The 21,740-nt window shown below is 49.5% G+C and overlaps 1 protein-coding gene across 2 annotated transcripts in view; it reads left to right on the plus strand.

The window, feature by feature from the left end:
* LOC135906571 (medium-chain acyl-CoA ligase ACSF2, mitochondrial-like) overlaps nucleotides 1–21,740 on the plus strand; it is a 467,079-nt gene that overhangs the window by 296,215 nt on the left and 149,124 nt on the right. The window lies entirely within an intron of this gene.

Consider the following 21,740-nt stretch of genomic DNA (forward strand, 5'->3'; position numbering starts at 1 on the left):
TCGCTTGCCCTTAGTCCAGGGCTCCGCTGGATGCTGCTGCCAGTTGTGCTCACCGAATCAGACCTTGGTCGACCCGGCGATCGCTGGAGAGCACTCCCTCCCATCGCTCCGCACTGAGGTTTGCTATAACGGGTACCACGTCTACCTTCTGGCATGTCCACGTTATGTAATATAGCGCGGGTGTTTCGTGGCACCAGGAGAATTTGTCATTGTATTGTGTGGGATACATTTCGCTGTGTAGGTTTAAATTCGGGTACGAGTCCGTTTGTAGCTTCTCCACGCGACAGAGTCCTCTCTGCTAAGGCAGTTGTGCGGTGGTGGATACCGCTTTCTGCAGCCCTTGTAGTAAGTTAGAATCGCCGAAAAGTCGTGGGGTACAGGTTCAGTCCCGTCCAGGTCGCCTACGTTGGATGCTCGGTAATAAACGTACTCTCGAGCTATCCTGTCCGCCTCTTGGTTCCCTGCCACTCCCGTGTGTCCCAGCGTCTATACGATGGTATGCCTAAATGGTTCTTCATTTGGTTGTCATGTTATGTGGTCTCCGGAGCGGAGTATGCGGAGCGCTTCATGCCCTATTCTGCCGCGTAGGTAGTTGCGGCACGCCGTTTGTGAGTTTGTAAGGAATGTTAGAGACCATTTAGACGTATGCCTCTGGTGCCGCTAGAGCAACGGCTGCTTCTGCAGCCTCGACTATCGTACAGTCTTGTAGTGATGCGCTGGTGATCTCGCTTAAATTTGAATCAATCACCGTTGCTACGGCGTTGCTGTTGCTCTGCCCCTCTCCTCTGGCGTATGTGGCTGCGTCCACGTATAGCGCCATTTCTTGTGGTGCTAGTGTTTTTTGTAGGTATTCAGACCTCGGCTCTCTGCGTGCTTTGTGTAGGTTGGGATCCATGTTCCTGGGTATGGGTGCTACTTTTAGCGTGTTGCAATACTCGTCCGGAATTATTTCAGTCCTCTGTATCTCTTGAAATTTATCGGCGCAGCTTAGTTTATTCAGCAGCTCCCTGCCAGATGGGGTCTGCTGTAGTCTGCGCAGTTGGGAGACTAGTTGCGCCTCTCTAAATTCCTCGAAGGTGGTGTGTAGTGCTAAGGCTAGGAGTTTTACGGTTGAGGTGTTGTGGGGAAGGTGGAGTGCGGTTTTGCAGGCTTTGCGTAGAACCGCGTCCGCCTGTTGTACCTCACTCTTGATGGAATTGTAGTAGGGGAGGCTATATGCCACTCGGCTGACCGCCAGGCTTCTGACCAGCTTGAGTGTGTCCTCCTCTTTCATGGCGTGTCGTCTGTGCGAGATGCGCGTGATCATGCGGGCCACTTATAGGGTGGATGGCTTGAGTAGGGCGAGGGTGTGGGGGCAGCGTTGCTTTGACTGCATCCACATCCCCAGCATTCCGATGAGCGTTTTTTTTCCGGGATGGGCTTCCCCTCGAGGTAGACGTTGAGCTTTATCTCGTTGCTGGTGGGTACTGTGCGGTTTTGCTCCAAACCCTCAGGATCTCGGGCTTATCAGTGGAGCACGCTAGCCCTCTTGCTCTGACGTAGTCCTCTACGCAGGTGGCTGCCTCTTGTAACTTTTATGCTTTTTCTCTGAGTGAGCCTGTGTTAACCCAGATGGTGATGTCGTCAGCATACATGACATGGTGTATGCCATCGATTCCTTTTAACTGTTTTGCCCAGCCAATCATGGCTATGTTGAAAAGCGTGGGGGAGATGACCGACCCTTGAGGAGTCCCTTTGTTTGAAGTAAGGAACTTCTCTGATCGGAGCTCTCCCAGGCCAATCGTTGCCGTTCTGTTTGAAATGAAGGCTTTGGAGTAGCGGTACTCCCCTCCCGCAGTTCAAGTCGTTCATGCCCGTGAGGATAGCCTCATGGCTTACATTGTCGAAAGCGCCCTTTATATACAATGCATTATTATATTCTCCCGCCTCCTGGGGTCGTTCCCGAGCGCTTCTTGGATTTGAAGCAGTAGGTCTTGGGTCGATAATTTTGCTCTGAGCCCGAACATGCTGTGCGGATACAGTTCGTTGTCCTCCATGTACTGTTGTAGTCTCAGCGTTACCACTCGTTCATACAGTTTTCCCAGGCGCGATGTGAGTGAAATCAGTCTGGGGTTCTCAATTTGCAAATTCTTGCCCGGCTTAGGAATCATGACTACCTCCGCATGCTTCGACTCCTCGTGGACGATCTCCGCTTCCCAGTGGTTGTTGAGAAAGTCGGTTAATACGGCGACTAACTCATAACTGAGATTGCGGATGAGTGCGTTATTGATCTTGTCTGCACGCGCGACCGTGTTTCTGGTTGTGTTTCGAATTGCTGCGCAGACCTCTTCTCGCGTGATGGGTCTGTCCAGGTTATCGTTTTCGCTTCCCCGGTAGCGCTCTGCATAAGCTACTGGGTTCCTGTCCCCGAAGCACTTAACGCATACGCTCTCCAGTAATTCCGAGTCTGGTCCATTGAACTGGTGGATGAACCGGTAGATGGCTTTGTTGTTTTCTGCCTTGTTCTTGGTCAGATCTATGAGAGTCTTGAAGGTATGCCACGTCCTCGCTGTGCTTAAGGTTCTGTTGAGGGAGTCGCTGAATTGCTGCCAATTCTGCCTTGCCAATTGCGCCACGTACTCCTCTGCTTTCGCTGTGACTTATGCGATCTTAAGCTTTAGCTTCCTGTTGTATTTTTGTTTGTTCCACCTCTTGGTGAGTCTGCGTCTAGCTTCTCACAGCTTGAGTAGCCTGGCGTCTACCTCCGGCGTCTGGGTCATTCGCGAGATTTCATTGGTGTGCATGCGGTGTTTTTCATTGGGCATGTATCCCCTCTCTTCTATAGATTGGATCCCATTCTCGGCGAGCTTCCCCTCGCATGCCTCTCGAAAAGCACTCCGGTCCGTAATTTTTGCCGATCCCAGCTGACGCTTAAGCCTGTCCGAGGTTACTTGCGTCATGAGTATGTAGTGGTCACTACCAGGTTCTCTGACAGGTTCTACCACACTGCTTGTTCCGCTCCTCGTATGAACATGAGGTCGGGGCAGGTGTTGGTACTAACGCTGTTTCCGGATCTGGTTTTGTGAGGAGGTCACAGTCGGAGTTCTCTGCTGACTCCGCCATCGTTTTGCCTTTTGGGTTTGCTGTTTGGTTTCCCCAGCCTTTGTCCATGGCGTGAAAGTCTCATAGCATGATTAGCGTGCTGTCTTTCGCTAGTTTGCGTGCGCCGGGAAAAAGCTCGTAGAATTTTGCCTTCCTCTGTTTCGGGGGGCTGCATGCATTTACAATAAAGATACTGCCCCACTTTCTTTTCTTCTTTGGTATAATTTCTACAATCACGTGCGCTACGTCGGTGTCGGCTATGATGTCGTGGCTTATGGTGATGAGTACCTTGCTGACAAGGGTTGCCGTTCTTCCTTTCTCTTGAGTCTCGTAACACGTGTATCCTGCGAGTGTTGGTGTGGTGCCCGTCTCTTGAAGCGCTATGATGTCGGGCGGTGTTTTTTCTGTGTGAATGTATTGTTGGAGGAGGCCTTGCTTCTTACGGTAGCCTCTGCAGTTCCATTGCCATATATCTAAGGTTTCTTACTTGCTGAAAGCTGTACTGGCCATGTTTAAGCCTCCGTTTTGTTTGCGGATGTGTCGACGAGGGATACCAGCGCGGGGTGGTAGTAGGCCTTCTCTCTAACGTTCTCAGTAAACTTTTGCTTGCGGAAGCTGCTCTGGAACTATGTGAGTTTTAATTGCACTTGCTGCATTTGTTGCTGTTGTTGCTGCACCATCTGTTGTATCATTTGCTGAATCTGCTTTAAACTTGGCGAAATACTCGTTGCCTGCTTGCAATGTGGCTTGGATTTGTACGGTTTGCGGTTGCGAAGGGCTGTTGAAATTAAGGACTCGCACTGCCTTCGTTAGCTCTGCTATTTGGCGTTCTAGCTATTTCTGCCTAGTGCGTGATAGTTCTAATTCGCGTCTCTGCGCTATTTTCTCCACGTCCTCTTGTGTAGGCTGTTCGCGGTTGCTGTTTGTGTTGTTGTTCTGTTTGTTAGCTACCCCACCCGAGTGCAGAGCAAACCAGGGGTCTTCCGCTCCCCAGCTCTCCTTGACGCTGGCACCCTTTCGGGTAGGCTCCGTCATCTTCTTCTGCTGCTGCTGCTCCTGCTGCTGCTGGCTCCCTCCATTGCTGGCCGGAGGCGACAGGGGCTGGAAGGACCATGACCGACTCCGCGAACGGCTCCGCGGCGCCCGGGATTCCGAACCGCTCCGCGAGGTCTCCCCCTCCAAGCTGATCCTGCCCCCGTCTTCTTGCCGCGGTCGTCCCGGCTGTTGCCGGGACGACCGCGGCGGCACTTCTAGATATAACAAGAGCCTGCGTCAACATAGGCGGGGAGTTGTCAAGAGATATTCTCAAGCACAATGGCATAGACATCGGACTTGTGGAGCTGCTGAGCGTGGTATATAGAGCTGACTGAGCAAGAACTGTAGGGAAAGGCCGAAATTGCAAAGAGGTGGTGCATGTTCACCAAGGACTGAAGTAAGGATGCCCTCTATTTCCATTGTTGTTGATGCTTTATGTTAAGGGCATAGAAAGAGAATGGAAAAACCGCGAATTAGGATTTCATTTATCATACACCTGTAATGCACAAAAGGTACAACAGAAGTTCTGCACTGATGTATGCGGACGACATAGTGCTACTAGCGAACAATGTAAGATATTTACAGATACTGGCCAATATGTGTGGCAATGCAACGATAAACCTGGGCCTTAAATTTAGCACAGAGAAATTCGAAACTATAATATTTCTTGAAGAGGCGAGTAACTACGCGGCGTCGATTTAACACCAAGTCGTACCCATCGTCGAGAAATCTAAATGCGTCGGCGTATACACAAACAAAGGGAAGACTTAAGCATCCACCTAGATAATTTGAAAATAAAATGGAAGCCCAAGGTAGCAAAATTGAAGCATAGGGCACTTTGGAGGAACAATAAATATAAGGTGCTGCATTTCATCGGGAAAGGAGTCATGGTGTCAACAGTGACGCTCACAATGGCCAAGCTGTGCCTAAAGTAAGACTTATTGTCAGGTTGCAAATTGACCAAAAATCGAATTGCTTGGCCAGATGGTTTTGCTATCCCACGGCATAGCGAAAAATGAGGCACTGCTTGAGGCACAAATGAGGCCTGTTTTGAAGTCGGAGAAGTGGAGAGCAAAATTAGTTTTGAAGAAAGACTCAGGAATCTGGATCAAAATAAATGGGCGGCTAAAGTGCAGAAGTATTTGTACCTAATAACATGAATCGATAATGAAGCAAGATGTTAAAAAGGTTGCACCCAGGTATAGGATAATTCGGTGTCTATATAGACCACAAAGAGCAATAAGAAATAAAGCGAGAGAAACAGAGACAGAGAATTGATTGCAATGACTGTAAACGAATAAGAGGATGTAGATTTACATGAATGAGAATAAAGACATTGCAAAGGAAAATCTGTAGAATAACACGATTGGATGTGCCTTGCTATTCGAGGCCCGGGCCGGTCGCCTAAGGACAAAAACATACGGCAGCAAATATGTGCAATTAGATTGGGCTTATGTATGCTGATACACGAATCTGGAGATTACTCAGAACATCCTAATGTAATAGAATTTAATACTAATGTAATGAAGCGCGGAGCAATAAGACCTCTCAGGAAACGTGATCTTCTCTTGATTCTTCTAACCACGACATCCCGAAACTCTCAGTTGCTCAAGATCGTCGGTCCGCGATCTGTCTGTCCGCGTCTTTCCACGATCTGTCTGCGAGGCAAGGCCAACGGCGGTTGTTGCCGCCGTTGGCTTTGTCTCGAAGCTCTCTGGCTTTCTTTAGTCGGTCGTGGCACTCCCTCGATCCGGTAGCGTGGTTGCCTCCGCAGATCAGGCATCTCTGGCTACACTGGAGATCTTTTGGCAGGTTCCGCATCCCGAACTGTTTCCAAGCCTTGGCGTTCTGTGTGGGGCACACGTCATAGCGGTAACCTCGTTGGCAGCAAACGTTGCACATTTTTCTCATGGGCCGGTACGGGTAGCACTTGTACTCGGCTCCTCAGTAGATGACGTGTTTCGGTGTGATGGGTCCGTCAAAGGTGATGACGGCCGTCTTCGTCTTGCCTAGTCTTCGAGCGCTGTGGATGGTGACACCCTGTGTGCGCGTCCACAAGTCGGCTTTCATTTCCTCTGGTGTCGCTCCGGGGTCCACTCTGGGTATCACGCCACGCCGGGTGCCTTCCGGTGCGGCCACGTAAGCGCTCACGTCGTATGAGCGTCCCTCGATCGTGAGGCTAGTGATGCGCCTCGCGAGCTGGGCGGCCTCCGGAGAAAATTCGTGCTGTCACGTCTTTTCCTGTACCTCAGTCTGCCAAAGAGGTCCGAAGTTTTGTAAGACTCTGCTCGTACTTCCAATGCTTCGCTAAAGACTTCGCAGCAATTGCCTTACCTCTTGCAGATCTTTTAAAGAAGGATGCGCTGTTTACGTTGGGCCCCGCTCAAAGTGCACAGTTCGCCCACCTTTCCAACATTCTCACCACACCCCCTATACTGGCCCACTTTGACCCGTCCTCCCCTACAGAGGTGCGTACCGGTGCCAGTGGTCACAGTATCGGAGCCGCCTTAGCCCAGCGGCAACAAGGTCAATATCGTGTTATCGCCTACGCTAGCCGCTTCCTCACAGCAGTGGAGCGCAACTATTCGATTACAGATCTTGATAGCCTGGCTCTCGTCTGGGCAGTTTCCAAATTCCGCTCATACTTGTGTGGCATACTTGATGAAAAGAGCGCTACGAAGACGCGGACTAAAAGAACAACACGTACGACGGACATGCTCTTTTAGTCCGCGTCTTCGTAGTGCTCTTTCCATCAAGCATGCAAAACCAACTTGCCCACATCAAGCTTCTGATTTGTGGCATGCACTTCTCTGTAATCATGGACCACGACTCGCTCCGCTGGTTTTCCTCACACAAGGATCCTACCTGCCGGCTTGGTCACTGGGCTCTGCGCGTGCAAGACTATTTCTATGCAGCAGTGTACAAGTGAGGCCTATTACATCAAGACGCAGGGTGTTTATAACGCTATCCAGTGGACGGACCACCCGCGACCCTGACCCCGATGCTTACGCTTGCGTTTTCTCCGTCTCTCAGCTGTTAGGCTTTGTCGACGAGCAGCGCCGTGATGCCACCTCACGCGCCTTCATTGATCGCTTGGAATCTTCTGATTCATTCCTTCCCCTGTTTCTTCTAGGGGTGGTATATTATACCGCCCCAATGTATGCCCCGACGGTCCTGCCCTACTCAGCGTCATTCCCAAGCACCTCCAGTTAGCTGTTCAACAATTTCAAGATTTACGAACGGCAGGTCACCTTGGAGTCTCCCGCACCTGCGACCGGATTCGTTGATGGTTCTATTGAGCAGGCCTTGCCCGCTCCATCTGCAAATACGTTGCGGCGTGTAAAAAAGGCCAGGGCCAAAAAACACCAATGACGCTCCCGGCCGGGTGCCTTCAACCGCTCGACATTGATTCGAAGCCTTTATTTCGCGTTGGATTAAACTTACTGGGCCCTTTCCCTCTATCCACTTCTGGCAACAAGTAGGTCTCTGTGGCGACAGATTACGTCACATGCTACGCCAGCACCACAGCACTTCCATTAGGCTGTGCCACAGATGTGGCCGATTTTCTTTTACGCGACGTGATTCTGCAGCATGGTGCTCCACACCACCTGCTCACAGACCGTAATCGGACATTTCTTTCTCAAGTCATCGCCCACATCCTGCAGTCCTGCTCAACCAAGCACAAGCTGACTACGTCTTACCATCCACAGACTAATGGTCTCACGGAACGTCTGAATCGCACCCTAAGTGACGTGCTTGCAAAGCATGTGTCGTCCTACAATACTGATTGGGACCTTGCCCTACCCTATGTCACTGTTGAATATAATTCTTAGCGTCACGACACAGCTGGTTGCCCTCATTGCCACTGGACGCATCCATTCCATCCGCCACAACATAGACAAGCCAGTATGCACTTGACGCCATCACCAGGGCAGCCCAAGCACGCGAAATTGCCCGCGCTCCTCTCCTGACTTTTTAAGACAAGCAACGGCGTTTGTACGATCGCCAACATAGAGATGTCCAGTTTTCTCCTGGGTCTCTGGTACTCCTGTGGTTCTCGACTCGTCTAGTTGGCCTGTCGGAAAAACTCCTTTCTTGGTGAACCGGCCAATATCGAGTGCTGCGTGTCGTGACTCCAGTTACGTACGAAATCGCCCGAATCAGTACCAGTGCCTCATTTGCCCCCAATTCCAATGACGTTGGGTCGTACGCCTCAAACCATATTACTCTCCTGTTATCACCGATATTTAGACGCACCGGTACGGGGCTTCTGAAGCCGGGGATAACGATACATTGTAATGAAGAAAGGAGGAGAATGGCATACCGATCATCATCAAGAACAGAGGGCACGAGACCGGCGTTCGAAGACCACCATCTTGCTCTCCGCGCTCACTGTTCCGAGCTACCGCCCGTTTGTTGGACTCGCTCAATAAACATCCTTACATTTGGTGGATCGTGCTGGGTACGCACATCGTCGGCACCCTGGAACTCCGATCCCGCACGTTGCACTCGACCATGCAAGCTGACGCAGCCCAACAGCCGCCACCTCTCCCGGCCGCCGTTTGTCCCGGCCCCGTTCGCCAGCGAGACCCCCCGGTATTTTCGGGTACGGAAGACCAGGACGTCGAGGACTGGCTGTCGTCCTACGAAAAAGTTAGTGGACCCAACAAGTGGGATGACGCTACTAAGTTGAGTACCGCGAACTTTTACTTGGCTGGCGTGGCGAAGCTGTGGTATACGAACCACGAATCGGAATTTGAAAACTGGTCTGCTTTCAAGGAGGCAATATCTGCCGTTTTCGGTCGCCCTGCCGTGCGGAAGTTACGCGCCGAGCAACGGCTGCGCACACGGGCACAGGAACCGAATGAAACATTTACCGCCTATATTGAGGACGTACTCGATCTCTGCAGGCGCGCCGATGCCTCAATGAGCGAAAGTGCCAAAATACAGCACATCATGAAGGGCGTCGACGACGATGTCTTTCAGATGCTTCTTGCGAAGTCTCCTGGCACAGTGTCTGAAGTGGTAACTCTGTGCCACAGCTACGACGAGTTGAGAAGGCAGCGGGCTCTCACCCGACGTTCATCTCAGACGTACAATCAACCGCTCGCTGCACTGGACATCATGCCTGCCCAGCCATACCTTATCGCACAAATGAAAGAATTTGTGCGTGAGGAGGTGGCCCGTCAGTTGTCTCTCCTGCCGTTTGCTCAGCGTCAGGAGCTCCCACAACAGAGCAACTGCAGCGACCAATCCCGTTGGCTCCCGTGCTTCGACACGTCATTCAAGAGCAGATTTCCGAGGCCATGCCGGTGCCCATTCAGCAGCAACCTGTCGCCGCGCCTCTTAGTTACGCTGAGGTAGTAAAGCGGCAGCAGCTTCAACAGCCCTCACCACCCCATGGTGTGTCGTATGCTGCAGCCCCGATTCAGCCGTCCGTGACATGGTATGCTCCCATCCCTGCAAATCCCTGGCGAACGCGCGACAACCGGCCGATCTGTTTTGCGTGCGGTGGCCCTGGTCATATCGCCCGATTCTGCCGCCGTCGCGCGCCAGGATATTCAGACGCCCGTTCACCGAACTACATAGATCGTCCCCGCTCTCGTTATGAAGATCCGGGTCCCCAACCAAGCACGTCTTCACGTGACTATCCGCAACCCACGTCTCGTCGCTCACCTTCACCCCGTCGCCGCTCCTTGTCGCCCATGCGTCGTCGACCAGCCCCTGAAAATGAGGGAAACTAGCCTCCGCAGTTCGTGAGGCAAGAACTGCGCTGTCGAAATGCTCAAGTCCTCGAACTTTGCCGTCGAATATTGTCGAAGTTTTCGTAGAAGGCATCCGTGCATATGCTCTTGTCGATACCGGTGCTGCCGTTTCTGTTATAGACGCCACACTTTGCCGCAAGCTTCGGAAGGTGACCACGCCTCTTGAGATGATGCCCTTACGTACAGCGAATGGAGACCCTGTTCGGCCTATAGCTGCCTGCACTGCTCGACTTATTATAGCTAAAGAACACTACATTGTCGAGCTTATCGTCCTTTCCTCTTGCTCGCACGACATTATACTTGGCTGGGACTTTCTATCGTATAATCACGCCGTTATTGATTGTGCCAGATCTGAACTTGAGCTCTTCCCCCTGTGTGACGAGTCCTACTACCCCGCTCATCAAGCCGCACACAAAATAGTCGTCACAGAAGACACAGAAATTCCGCCGACAGCAGCTGTTTTGCTCCCCCTATTCTGCAACAGCATATGTGATGAAGCTGCATTCTTTGAACCATCATGCCTTCTTCTAAATCGGAAGCCACTTCTTTTGCCTTACTCGACCCTCTCTATTTCGAATGGAACAAGCGCTCTCTGCCTCACAAATCCTCTTCCATATCCCATCAGACTGCTTAAAGGTGAATCCCTTGGATGCGTGCAACCCATTGATGTCGGCCAAATTTTTTCCGTGCAGCAAGATTCAGCTCGACGGGACCTCGACGTCATCAGTGCTCTTACCCCTTCTGATGTTCCAGCTGCTGACCTATTCGATTCGTCCATCGCAGACGGACTGTCCCCATTTGAACGCACTGCTCTTCTCCAGCTGCTCTACCAGTTCCGCGACTCCTTCGATGTTGCCCAACGTGCCCTTGGCCGAACTTCTACCATTGTTCACAACATCGACACCGGCTCCAACTCGCCAGTGCGACAACGCCCTTACCGCGTCTCCACCGCGGAACGTCAAGTTATTACCGACCAGGTTGACGATATGCTTAAACGCGACGTTATTCGCCCTTCACAAAGCCCGTGGGCATCCCCTGTGGTTCTCGTTAAAAAAATGATGGATCGATTCGCTTCTGCGTGGATTACCGGCGCCTAAACAAGGTCACTCGAAAAGACGTGTACCCTTTACCCAGAATTGACGATGCCCTTGATTGCCTACAAGGTGCCGAGTTTTTTTCGTCGTTAGATTTGCGTTCCGGGTATTGGCAGGTACCTTTAGCAGAGGCCGACCGTTCAAAGACAGCCTTCGTCACGCCTGACGGTCTATATGAATTCAATGTCATGCCCTTCGGCCTCTGCAATGCGCCTGCCACCTTCGAACGCATGATGGACTCGGTTCTGCGGGGTTTGAAGTGGCACATGTGTCTCTGCTATCTCGACGACATTGTTGTCTTTGCGCCAGATTTCGCAACCCATCTAGAACGCCTCAACCATGTCCTGACGTGTCTGAAAACCGCTCAGCTGCAACTAAATCTCAAGAAGTGCCGTTTTGCTGCGCGAAAACTTACAATTCTTGGTCACGTTGTATCAAAGGATGGTGTGCTTCCGGACCCAGCTAAATTACGTGCCGTGACTGACTTCCCCAAACCGACGACTCTAAAGCAGTTACGAATCTTCATAGGGTTATGTTCCTACTTTCGTCGGTTTGTGCGCAACTTCGCCTCTATAATTGCGCCTTTGACCCAACTACTAAGCAGCGCCTCCAATATCTCGTCATGGTCTTCTGAGTGTGACCAAGCCTTCTCCACCCTTCGCCGTCTCCTGACGTCACCACCTATACTGCGCCACTACGATCCTACGGCCGCAACTGAGGTGCACACAGACGCCAGCGGTGTCGGCCTCGGTGCTGTTCTCGCGCAACGAAAGCCTGGGTTCGCAGAGTATGTCGTCGCATACGCCAGCAGAACGCTCACCAAGGCTGAATCAAACTATAGCGTCACCGAGAAAGAATGCTTGGCAATAGTCTGGGCGCTTGTCAAGTTCCGCCCTTACTTATATGGCCGCACGTTTGATGTAGTTACGGACCATCATGCATTATGTTGGTTGTCTTCGTTGAAGGATCCGTCAGGTCGCCTTGCCCGCTGGGCTCTTCGACTTCAAGAGTTTGACATACGCGTTATATATCGTTCCGGACGCAAGCATGCCGATGCTGATGCACTGTCGCGGTCACCACTATCCACCGAAACTGCGTCCATATCCACTATAGACCTTCCATTGTCTGCTCTTGACGTCGCCACCGTCTCCTCTGCACAGCGCCACGATCCCTGCATCGTTTCGCTTCTTGACATTTTATCCGGGGCACCCACTCTTCCGACCACTCGAACTCTGCGACGCCAAGCTTCGCACTTCAGCATCCGTGATGGCCTCTTGTACCGGCGCAACTACTCGCCAGATGGTAGGAAGTGGCTCCTAGTTATCCCTCGAACGCTTCGCTCTACAATCTGCGCTTCCTTTCACTCCGACCCGCAGTGTGCTCACGGTGGTGTCTTCAAGACCTATGAACGCTTACGGAAAAGGTACTACTGGCGCGGAATGTTTCGCTTTGTCCGCAAGTTCATTCGCGGCTGCCACGAGTGTCAGCGACGAAAAAAACCACCGCATCCTGCCGCAGGTTCATTGCAGCCCCTTCCATGCCCAGAACGCCCATTCGACCGCGTTGGAATTGACCTTTATGGACCTTTACCTTTGACCACGGCCGGAAACCGATGGGCTATCATTGCTGTCGACCACCTTACACGATACGCCGAAACCGCTGCTCTTCCCACGGCGACAGCACAGGACGTCGCCTCTTTCATCCTGAGGCGTTTTGTGCTTCGGCATGGTCCTCCTCGCGAACTCCTCAGTGACCGTGGCCGCGTATTTCTCTCCGATGCAATTCAAGCACTTCTCCACCAGTGCAAAATTGTACATCGGACGTGTACTGCCTACCACCCTCAGACGAACGGTCTCACTGAGCGGTTTAATCGGACTCTGGGCGACATGCTTGCGACACATGTTGCATCTGATCAATCAAACTGGGACCTGGTTCTCCCATTTGCGACATACGCGTATAACACTGCTACGCAAGTCACAACCGGGTTTTCCCCCTTCTTCCTTTTGTACGGTCGCCAGCCGACGCACACTATCGACACGTTGCTGCCATACGCACCAGATACCTCAGAGTGCACGCCCGTGTCAGCAGCGGCCCGTTACGCTGAAGATTGCCGACAACTAGCCAAGCGCTTTACTACAGCCGACCAACAACGCCAGAAAAACGCCCGCGATGATGATCACTCTCCGGCCGCAACATTCACTCCTGGAGCACTTGTGTGGCTGCTTGTACCACCCTGCGCCCCTGGCTTGTCGTCCAAACTGCTCCCAAATTATCATGGTCCCTACCGCATCGTCGAGCGTACTTCCCCCGTAAACTATGTCATTGAGCCTCTTACGCTGCAAGGCGACCGTCGTCGACGTGGACGTGATGTTGTTCACGTAAACCGCCTCAAGCCGTACTTCGACCCTCTTGTACCCACCTGTTAGATCGCCAGGATGGCTCCACCTTTCTCGACGGGGGCAATTGTAATGAAGAAAGGAGGAGAATGGCATACCGATCATCATCAAGAACAGAGGGCACGAGACCGGCGTTCGAAGACCACCATCTTGCTCTCCGCGCTCACTGTTCCGAGCTACCGCCCATTTGTTGGACTCGCTCAATAAACATCCTTACAACATGAATATTGCGTGTTTCTTGTGGACGATGCAAGCGAGCTCTCTGACGAAGACGACGAACGCTCTCTGGCTCTCGAGCTGCAGGCTGAACTGGCCAGCGCTTCAGTTATCCTTTGTAAATATACCTTGTAAATAGTATCCAGTTCTTAATCTTTCGTTCGCGCAACAATATCAATGAAACACCGCCATCGCGACAAAGCCTAAAAGCAAAAATACGCCGACAAATGAAGACCTCATCACATGACCTTCCAGCCACACGTCCACACGACGCAGCTGCGATCCGACACCGAGACCTAACTGCGAGGCAAGACAACGAACCACCGACTTCGACGTGCTTGTCGCCGAGCATTCAGTGACCGCCTTAGCGGACACAGGAGCCGGTTACTCCATCATGAGTGGACAGATCACCGCCCAGTTGAAGAAAGTTAAGGCTGCATGGGAAGGCCCTCATATTCGGAGCGCTGGAGGAGACCTATTAACGTCGACGGGAATCTGCACTTGAAGAATTACCGTTCACGGCCGGACTTACCCTACCACCTTCGATATCCTGTAACAGTGCTCACGAGACTTCATTCGCGACATGGACTTCCTGAACCAACACGGCGCAATCATCGACCTGTGTGAAGATTAAGTGATACCACCGGAGATCTTTCGTAATCGCCAAGGTTTGAGCTTGCTTGAAGATCAAGTAAGCATCCCACCTCGCTGCAGCATTTTTAATTTGCGTCGGCACCGAAACACTTGCAGACATAGAAGGCGTTAATTGGGGCGATCAACGTCTACTGCTTATCGTAATGATTGCGTCGCGAGGGAGATCGCTCGACTGCATGAAAAAAAAAAGCGAATGAGATCCTCACCAACTTCAGCCAGGACTTTAAGGACGTCAACAAGAACATGGCGATCGTATACCTTGAGGAAACTGTGCAAACCGGCAATGTGTTTGTCCTCTCCGATACAGCCGCATCTACCTCGATGCCATTGTTCTCGAATCAGTCCACGATATCAATCCAAGTTTCCCCATGATTAAGCAGCAACAGCTAAGAAGTCTGCTTCGAAGATACAAAGACTGGTTGTCGACGTCATCAAGGATTCGACAAACACCCATTGCAAATCATCGCCTAATAGCCTGAGAATCCGCTCGAGCACTACGCCAGCGCCCTTACCGAGGTTGGACGCGAGAATGAGAAACTATAAGGTAACAAGTCAAAGAAATGCTGCTCGACGACATCATCCAGCCGTAGAAAAGCCCATGGGCGTCTCCTTTGGCCTTATTAAAGAAGAAGGATGAAAGTCCGCGCTTCTGCGTCGATTATCGCCGCTTGAACACAATCACCAAGAACGACGTGCACACCCTCCCACGCATAGACGACACTTTAAACCGACTCTGGGATGTTAAGTATTTCTCCCCGATGGACCTCAAGACTGGTTATTGGAAATGGAAGTCGACAAAAAGGATTGAGAGAAGACCGCGTTTATCACGCCAGACAGCCTCTATGAGTTCAAGGTTATGTCTTTTGGACTTTGCTCGGCACCTGCAACGTTCCAGCGCGTAATGGACGCGGTTTTAGGATCATTGAAGTAGCAGACCTGTCTTGTTTACTTCGATGACGTCGTCGTCTTCGATGGAAATTTCAACGATCACCTCAGGCGGGTTGCGAGAGCACTAGAGGCCATCAAGTCATCAGGGCTCCTTCTGTAGCCGGAAAAGTTCTGCTCCGCTTACGACGAGCTTATGTTCCTTGGCCACGTCATCAGCAAATCTGGAGTGCCCTTCCACCCGCAGAAGACGGCTGCCATCGCAAAGTTCCCGCAGCCCATCGACAAGAAGACAGTGCATAGATTCTTTGGCATGTGTGCCTACTATGGGCGCTTTTTCAAGGACTCTTCACGCACCACTGAGCCGCGACACATCTAACCAAATGTGACGTCGAGTTCAAGTGAGAAACGCTGCAGGCCGACGCATTTTAAGAACTCAAACGACGCATGCAGTCATCGCTGTAGTTGGGTATTTCGATGAGGATGCTGATACCGAAACCCACACTAACACCAGTAGCGTAGGCGTCGGTACCGTGCTAGTCCATAGGAAAGACGGACTTGAACGGGTGATAGCTTACGCTGTCCGGTCGCTGTCGCAGCCGGAAGGCAATTATTCTGCGACTGAAAAGGAATGCCTCACCATCATTCTGCCAACAGCAAAATTCCACCCTTACCTATTTGCCAGGCCATTCAAAGTCGCCAGCGACCATCACGCCTTGTGTTGGCTAGGTAATTTAAGGGACCCTTCAGGGCGGCTGTCGCGGTGAAGCCTCAGACTACAAGAATATGACATCACTGTAATCCAGAAGTCGTAACGAAAATACTCTGAGGTTGATCGCCTGTTACGCGCCCCCATTTGCCGGCCGCCGCAAGATGACGAGGATGCCGACGCATTCCTTGGAATATTAGGCGCGGAAGGCTTCGCTGAACGCAGCGAGCAGACCCGCAGCTACAAAGCTTCTCTGAGTGTTTGGTAGGGCACATCGACGTTGTCCTTAGGGCATGTAAGCAATGATTGTCTTCGTTCTCGCTTCAACACAACCTACTCGTAGCGAAGAACTCACCAGCCCGCAGCAACTACCTTCTTGTTGTTCCCTCAGCGTTGTGTCCAGAAGTATTCGACGCCCTACATGACGATCCGACCACTGGACACCTCGGATTCTCCCGGACACTATTGAGGATACAGGAAAGGTATTACTGGCCACGCCTGACCGCCGACGTCGCCCATTACGTCAGGACGTGCCGATACAGTCAGCGACGCAAGACACCACCGACAAGGCCACCGGGATTACTACAGTCGAGCTTGCCTGCTTCCCGACCAATACAGCAGATAGGGATGGACTTGCTGGAACCCTTTCGGACGTCAACATCCGGAAATACGTAGGTGGTTGTGGAGACGGATTACCTCACCCGCTCCGCTGAAACGAAAGCTCTGCGGAAAGCCAGCGCAACCGAAGTCGCGAAATTCTTCGTCGTGAACATCCGGCTGCGGCATGGTGCGCCAGAAGTCCTCATCACCGACAGAGGAATGGCCTTTACAGCGGAGCTTGCCCAAGCGATTCCGCAATACAGCCGGACCAGCCACAGGAGGAAGCCTGCCTACCACCCGCAGACGAAAGGCCTTACGGAGCGCCTGAATAAGGCCCTCGCCGACATGCTAGCTATGTACGTCAAAATCAAACATGAGATCTGGGTTGCCGCCCTGCCGTACTTAACATTGGCTTACAACACGGCGGTGCAAGAAACAACACGGAACCCGCCGTACAAGCTGGTTTACGGCAGGAACTCGACAACAACTCTTGACGCCAGGGTGCCGCACGTCACCGACAAAGAGAATCGAAAGAGAATCCCGACTCGAAATAACTACATTTGGTGCTAATTAAGGCCAATTAAGACAGGTAATAAGGATAAAGTTAATCAAAACACTCGAACCCACGACCTCTGTGCGAGTCGAGCCCCCGACATTTGGCATAAATTGGGAAATTGAGGCATTTGGGAAAGTAAGGCACGTTTAATTATGGTAGGGTTAATGAAGACAGTAGAAACGACGAATATTGGTGGGACAAAACAAGTGATGGAAATTAACACATTCGAACGAAAATGCCAAGAAGGGAAATAAATCTCTCGGAATCGCGCATATGGCTTAGATAGTTTATGGGACGAAAATTGGACCGTCCGGTGTTACCACACCAAAAGTCAGTGGCAACATAATAGGGGTAGAACCATCGACCTTTAGTGGGAGTAGAACCTACGACCGTTGGTGTTAATTAGAGCAAAGTTAATAGGCACAGTTCATGAAGATACAGTTAATTAAGGCACTCGCACCCTCGACCTTTGCTGTTCAATAAGACGCAAGTAGTTGAGGCACAGTTGAGTACAAGATAATTTATTAAGGGATTCGAATCCACGACCGTTGGTTGGAGTCAAACCCACGATCTTTCGTGTTGATTGGGTCGAACTTAATTAAAGTACATTTAATTAGGATATGGTTAATTAGAATACTTAAATTCATGGTCTTTTCTGCGATTCGAAACCACGGTCTTTGTGTTAATTAGGACGAAGGTAATTAAGGCACTCGAAGCCAAGACCTTTGGCGGGAGACAACAAGCAATGGGAAGCTACAACGCATTCGATTGAGAATATCAAGTGAACGTCTCGTGAGTGCGCAGGCCCTCGTTAACTTTTATGCACCTTTTGGCGCGATTGGTCTGTTGGATGACACTGAAGAGTAGTTGCATGTTCGCAATACTAAAATCATATGTTTGCGGCCTGTCACCGTACAAGAAAAGTGATTCGCTGAATACGTCAAACATAGGAATTGTTGCGACGCAGATGGCATGCAAATAAAGGCACTTAAATGCGTTGCCTAAATACTTGCTCCTGTTCTTACCTCCCTTCTTAATCTGTGTTTATGCCCAGCCGTTTTTCGAGAGAGAATGCAAGTGGATACAGTTCCTGTTCTTTATCAAAACGGTGACTGTAATACTCTAGGGAATTACAGGCCCGTGTCCGTACTTCCAGTGTTTTGTAAACCGCTAGAAAATACTTCCTGCCGCTACATCACTGCTGTTTTCGCAAGAACAAATGCACACGGTTAGCACTGCTATAACAAAACAGTACATTCTCGATCAGTTTTAAAGAATATCCTTGGTGTTTGGCGTACTTGCAAATTTTTCAAAAGAGTTCGCCCTCTTTAACCACGAGTTGCGTTGAAAGAAACTGCTCCACTCCAGTATAGACGGTTAAGCACTCTTAGAAAATTAGCAAGCAAAAAGACAAGCTTTTGCTCAACGGAATACCATTAGGAATAAAATCAGTGGTCTGCCATGTTCGACAAAGAAGCATACTGGGACTTTTCTATATATGCATTAACAACATCCTAAGCACCAACTCTATATCAAAATTCATAGTTTATGAGGAAGATACTCGTATTTTTTCTCTTGAATAAATATTCACTCTCCTATGGACCAACGTAATAGTGCAATGTGTTAACTGCACAAATGGCCGAATTCAATTTCTATGTTTGTAATTGACACAAAAACAAATATAGTTATCTTGATACCAAAAAAAATTATCGTTGTCTGTCCATGCAGATATTGTGCTCAATTCACGGCACATAGATATAGTTGGCCAATTTGAATGCCTGGGTGTCATTATTTTAGCTCACATATGTTCTAGGATATCCACGCATATCAAAGCAATATTAACACGAATAACAGGCACGGCCATTGGCTTACGGCATTCGCTTTCGAAACACGGTATACCCTTATTATACAGTTCACAATTTATTCTCAACCTAAATATGCCCAACTATAATAGGATATGGTGTCCGATGCATCTGATTCAGTCTGCAACCGATTCTATTGCTACAGCAAAATTTATTAGAGCATTAACGCAATCTACGTTAGACCAACAGCGCAAATTCAAGAACAGAGAGGTATAATATAAGTATGTAGCATGTATAAACATAGGCAAAGGGTTGCACATAAATTAAATATCCGAAGAAATGCTCATTGCATTTTTGGCCCAGGCCAGGTCGAATAAAAGAAACACCATTCTCGAATAAGGTGCGCTGAGGCTTGCTCCGTGCCCATTCTTCGATTATATTTGTGCGAACAATGTTTGATATTTACACCTCATCTCTAATAAATTCGTATCACATTCTGAATATCGGCCCGTTAACGTGTACCTAACGTAAGATCCGCGGATGATCTGGATCGGAAAAAGAGTTTGCACTTGATACTACGCCTGTTATTTGATTATTTATTTATTTGTTTTTGCGACCGATCTGGATCATTTATTTCGAGAATTATTATTCATTTATTTCTTTCGCCGGTCACATACAGTGTGTTCTTGCTTATATAGAAGTCACATGCGTTTGTATATTTGTATGCGTGCAATTGTATGCTTTGTCTGTTTGTATGTATGTATGAGAGCAGCTGATGCTGTAGCTGCTGCTGCTGTGAGGAAAATGTATCAGGGGCTGCAGCATAGTCAAGTTGTCAAGAACGGCTTTCTCTGCAGCTCGCCTATCCGTGTATGTCAGCAACAAACGGAGATAAAATGATTTGATTGATTTGATTCGACCTTAACGTTAAGACAGGGTCAACAACACAGCTTTCTACTCACCACTAATAGAAGGTTTGAAACCGACAGCACGATGCTACTTTCCTTCTTGCGGAAAAAAGGTTACTGTGCGGATGTTATTTCTGCAAATTTGCTATTTACCATTTGTCGTCGCAGAGAGCGTTAAGTGTGATTGGATTGAAAACAATTATCATTCTGTAATTTGAGTTTACAAATTTCAATATGTGCTTACCTGTTGCAGTTACAAGGCTGTTTTTCCACTTCTTTAAATTGGTGACCTAGTGAAAAACTGCTACAAATGTCAGTAAAATTCAAATTTTCAACGCATATTAATTTTCATTTCCTTTTGTCGCTGACCAGTCAGCATTCGCCTAATGAAAAGAAAGAGAATGGTGCTTCGCTTTAAAAATTTGACTGTATTTTAACTTTGTGCGTCATTCAAGTTAGGTTGAAATATTCCAAAGGCTGTCTTATGTGGGTTAAAAAGCTTCGATAAAATCAATTTCATACCATGGGTTCTTGACGTGTAGCAACTAGGCCTTACAATGGTTGTTTGGTGTCAAGCTTTTTACTGATGCGTATTGGCTTAAAAATTACAAGCAAGCATAACTAGCCAAACAACAGGACAAAAAAAAAAGAGCGAGAATGAACAGGCTATGACGACTATTGTTTGCTTACTATGTGTATTTCTATGTGTTTGTGAGCAGTTGTAGCATAAGCAGATGCCCGCATCAAGAATGCCTCTGGCTTTGTAAGCGAACCGCGTTGATATTGTTGAAAAATTTGTACTAGAAAAACGTTCACGTGTTTCCGTCCGCCTTCGTCCGGGAAACTTCATCATCATCATCATCATCATGAGCCTAGTTACGCCCACTGCAGGGCAAAGGCCTCCCCATACTTCTCCAACTACCCCGGTCATGTACTAATTGTGGTCATGTTGTCCCTGCAAAGGTCTTGATGTCATCCGCCCACCTAACATTCTGTCGCCCCCTGCTACGCTTCCCTTCCCTTGGAATCCAGTCCGCAACCCTTAATGACCATCATTTATCTTCCCTCCATGTCCGGCCCCTGCCCCATTTCTTTTTCTTGATTTCAACTAAGATGTCATTTACCCGCGTTTGTTCCCTCAGCCAATCTGCTCTTTTCTTATCCCTTAACGTTACACCCATCATTCTTCTTTCCATAGCTCATTGCGTCGTCCTCAATTATGCAGAACCCTTTTCGTAAGCCTCCAGGTTTCTGCCCCATACGTGAGTACTAGTAACACACAGCTGTTATATACTTTTCTCTTGAGGGATAGTGGCAACCTGCTGTTAATCATTTGAGAATGCCTGCCAAACGCACCCCAGCCCATTCTTGTTCTCCTGATTATTTAAGTCTCATGATTCGGATCCGTGGTCACTACCTGCCCTAAGTAGATGTATTCCCTTACCACTTCCAGTGCCTCGCTACCTATCGTTAACTGCTGTACACTTCCGAGACTGTTAAACATTAATTTAGTTCTCTGCAGATTCATTTTTAGACTCACCCTTCTGTTTTGCCTCTCCAGGTCAGTGAGCATGCATTGCAATTGGTCCCCTGAGTTACTAAGCAAGGCAATATCATCAGCGAATCGCAAGTTGCTAAGGTATTCTCCATCAACTTTTACCCCCAACTCTTCCCACTCTAGGTCTCTGAATACCTCCTGTAAACATGCTGTGAATAGCACTGGAGAGATCGTATCTCCCTGTCTGACGCCTTTCTTTATTGGGATTTTGTTGCTTTCTTTATGGAGGACTACGGTGGCTGTCGAGCCGCTATACATATCTTCCAGTATTTTTACATATGGCTCATCTACACCCTGATTCCTAATGCCTTCATAACTGCTGAGGGTTCGACTGACTCAAACGCTTTTTCGTAATCAATGAAGGCTATATGTAAGGGTTGGTTATATTCCGCACATTTCTCTATCACCTGATTGATAGTGTGAATATGGTCTATTGTTGAGTAGCCTTTACGGAATCCTGCCTGGTCCTTTGGTTGACCGA

Source organism: Dermacentor albipictus, chromosome 5, assembly GCF_038994185.2.
Source record: "Dermacentor albipictus isolate Rhodes 1998 colony chromosome 5, USDA_Dalb.pri_finalv2, whole genome shotgun sequence".
Taxonomy (NCBI): Eukaryota; Metazoa; Arthropoda; class Arachnida; order Ixodida; family Ixodidae; genus Dermacentor; species Dermacentor albipictus.